The sequence below is a fragment of the Pinus tabuliformis genome, chromosome 6, assembly GCF_031772625.1.
Source record: "Pinus tabuliformis cultivar Carrire ecotype Pingquan chromosome 6, CPIR1, whole genome shotgun sequence".
In the NCBI taxonomy this organism is placed as follows: Eukaryota; Viridiplantae; Streptophyta; class Pinopsida; order Pinales; family Pinaceae; genus Pinus; species Pinus tabuliformis.
The window spans coordinates 1,778,986,467-1,778,990,451 of NC_142292.1; the positions used below are offsets into that span (position 1 = coordinate 1,778,986,467).

A 3,985-nucleotide genomic window follows, 5' to 3' on the forward strand; every position below is an offset into this window, starting at 1 on the left:
GAAGTGGCGGGTGGAACAGTTACCCCGGAAACCTGCTTAATGAATAGACCGGCACAAGTTCCTCCACTTTAACCGTCTCAAGTGAAGTGAACCCCCCGGAAAATCCAAGTGAGTCTAGCCGACGTCTGCTCCAGGTACAGTGGGATCTTCCCTCCACCGTCACCTCGGTAGAATCCTAAAGATTATGGTCACTAAGGTTACCAACAGCAACAAGTATACCTGGGGGAACAGTCTACACTCCGACAGCACGCAAGGGCAGAGTATCAAGCTCAATCCCCTTGCCAGCTCCTTGACAATAATCCAAGGTTTACCGACAAGTGACCCCTGGCTCCTCGACAATGGTTAATCCGAGGTTTACCGTTTGTAATACGTGCGTGTCTGGCGTCGTTCCCAACGAGGGAGGATTGATCCCCTCACTGGTTCGGACACGAGCTCGTGCTTCTCCTTTAAGAGGAGCTTTCCCAGAGTATAAATGAAACAGCTGGATTTAATCTATCACAAGATAAGCTACTTGTTTGGTTTTGTTGTCTTGGAGAGTTTATTACTCTCCTACTCCAAGACACTAGCCTGATCTATATTGGTGTTTCAGAGCCCTAGTAAATAAAAAGTTACTAAGTTGATTTTACTTTAAGCGTTAATTTTATGGCTTTCTTAAGACAAAAGGTAGTGGAGATGAAACTGGTGGTGTGTAGACTCGACTCTCAACCACTACAAATATGCACCTAAGATGATTTACACTACTTTTCTTTTTCAATGAATCTCCTAGCTAAGAGAGTTGGAAGAATGCAAATTTTATAGAAAACAACTTTCTTAACAAAGACAATCAAAGAAACAATTTTCTTTATCTTTTCAAAACATGCAACTCATGACCACTAATTATTCACAAAATTTCCTTTTTCTTCAAAAGACTACAAATGCTACCAAAGCAAACTTTGTTTCCAAAAGAGTTTTTGTATTTTTCCTATATTAATCAAGCATGTAAAACTATTTATCAAAAATCAAATTTAACAAATCTAAGACAATCAAATCAAAATCACTCAAAATTAAAACTAAAGGCAAAATTTATACCTTTACCATAAATTCAGTTAAATTAAATGACATCTTAAGCAATAACACAAGGCCATGTGCAAGAAAATTAAAGTAGAGTATGAAGAAGTATCAGAGTACTTTGTAAAATAAGTGTAGAGATAAAAAACTATACTAATTATATGTTATTAGTCAATCTGAACTGCATTATCTAATATTTTTTCTCAAAACTTTGGAAATGAGTGGATATTTATGGTAGGAATGTAGTTTGAATATGATATAGATTTAATACATTAAATTTTTTATGATACATTCCATTAAATAAATTCAACAATCTAAAATTATAATTATCTCAATTTCACACAGTGAATTAAAAAATCTTAAAAAACAAAAAAACTGATAAAAAAAAAAATATTGCATCAAAAAAATTATGATGCATTCCATTAAATAAACTTAACAAATTATAATTATAATTATCTCAGTTTCACACACTGAATAAAAAAATCTTAAAAAAATGTATAAAAATAACAGCATTAAACTACATTTCATGTTAAAATTTATAATGAATTATATAAATATCATTAAACTCATCATAAAATTTAGGTAAAGAATTAAAAAATTAAAAAAAGGAACAACTCGTAAAATTTAATACGGATAATAATTACCTTTTTAATTTTGGACAATCTTTTACACTATTTAACGAAGGAGGAATTGCACACTATGAATCCTTAGTATCCTATCCACGTTGGAGAGGGAAAAAAAAAATATCCCAAATTTCTACCACTGTTCTATTGATTGGTCCTACTGATGGGGATGAACAAAAATGAGTCTAATCCTATATCCAATATAATTCTATGTATAGTACTCAAAACTGTCAATGTAAAAAGTGTATGTATGTATTTGGGGTAATACATTGAAAAACTGAAGGCACTATTCTTTCTCTTGTACATTTCACTTGATTTGTCTGTAGATCTTCCAGTGTACCATCCACCATAGTTGTAACTTTTAGTGCCAATAGTAACCCAAAAATGTCTTTGCACCATCCACACTGGGGAAATAAGGTGGTTCAAAATATATATGACGTAGGGCATCACAAGCACCTAGATATGATGGACCCTTCATTTCAGTGCTACCCATGGTTGTTACTACCAGCTGCTGATACGAGAAGAAAAACCTTTTCACCGCGGCTTCTATTGCCTGGAAGGCCAACAGAACATGTATTGTTGCAACATTGTAAGCACCTGAAGTGTTATGTGAGCGCAGTCCATGTGAATGAAACAAATGCATAAGTGCCTCCTGGAGCCTTGGTCCACCCTTTGGATCAGCCTCAACACCGATGACTTTTGGCACCAGATGCCTTAGTTCCTTGCATGCATTTGTAAGGTCTCTAAGGGGGGCAGACCGAAGGCAATATGCACCTGCAAGCGTACTAGTGCTGCTAATTGCCAACTGGTGTTTAAGGCAAAGGAAATCATCTGGGTCCATCACTAGAAGCAAATGCACAATTTCTGTGAGCATGTTCCACATCCTTTCAACCATCCAACAGTCTGTGGATGCTCCTACGAAATCCCCAGAGTCTATTCTTTCATATACTCTCTGCAACAATTCTTGGCCTACAAATACCCACGCCTCAAAGATCTGGAGGACATTGCAAAGTTTGGCATCTTCTAGATTATGGAACTGTTTATGTTGTTTTAAAGAGTGCAAATATCTTGGCTTGCAGATTCTATCATATTCAAGAAGAGGCTTACCTGACATATTTGGTTCCCCCAGACCTAAAGTGAAGGGAGTCCTCTGCATATGGCCTTCAATGGCAAGCCATATTCTAGAAACCATAGCTTCAGCGCTTTTCCATGTACCCAAACGAGGAAGTAAGCTCTCTTCACTTGTTCTGCTAACCACAGGTAAAGCACCAGGTCTCTGCCATACCTCATGGAAAACTTTCCATGAGAGAACACCACTACTTACTGACAACTGAAGAGTGGGAACCTGCTTGTCATTTTCACAAATCATTGAAATCAACTCAATCTCGGAACTAATTAAGGATTCAAGCCTTCTCTTCCATTCCTCTTTGTCAATGTAAGTCCTTGTGTCACAGAGGACAGACGAAACAAACTGAAAAGTAATCTCCAATGACTGTAAGGCAGCCTTTACCAACCCCTCTCTAGACCAACCAGGCCATTCCTTGAATTTCCACATGGCACTGAGCTTGGGGAGATGCACATACTGCTCGTAACCCGCACACTCCATGGGGGAGGGCTCTATGGATTCTTCAACAAAGGCAAAATAGGATGCCATTTTTTTACAGGACATATTTTTTCCCTGCAAACATAACGAGGAGAGTAAAGACACTAATGCTCTCCATATACCATAATCTAAAAAGAACAACATAATAATAGAATAAACACTAAAATTTTGAAAACTGGAATAGAATAAAATGTTCTTAAATCCTTGATATATTTAAAAAGCCATAATATATCAAAAAGCTATACATAATACGTTACTGGACAAAAAACATATCTATTTGTTGCAACTCAACTTTTTATGTAGATGATAAAAACTCAACACATAAATAATGAAAAGAGTTAAATAATGTCAACACATAAATATATATTTTTCCAGTTAACAAAGTGAATAGATATAAGCTAAATATACGGTGGTTGGTCTGTTGGCACTTAAATTCTGAGCACATTACTGTTTATGTAATACAAATAAATCAAACTATTTTTAACTTTCACCATTTTTATTTATCTAAAACTAAAATGCATCGAATTTTTTTTTTTTTTCTTAATGAATTTGTACCTTTTCTTAGTTTACACTAACCCGTAAACTAACCTCAAAGAACTTGAAAATTTTAATGCTATCGGATCGCACTGATGTATTCTTTTAATGCAACGAGGTCCTTATTGTATAGTCTATTTGGGTCTAGACTTATTTATGAGTCTATCGAGTTATTAAT

The 3,985-nt window shown here is 35.5% G+C and overlaps 1 pseudogene; it reads right to left on the bottom strand.

Annotated features, from left to right (window-relative positions):
- Window positions 1-2,031: 2,031 nt before the first annotated feature.
- LOC149266099 (nematode resistance protein-like HSPRO2 pseudogene) lies at window positions 2,032-3,324 on the bottom strand (annotated as a pseudogene).
- Between the last annotated feature and the right edge of the window lie 661 nt (window positions 3,325-3,985).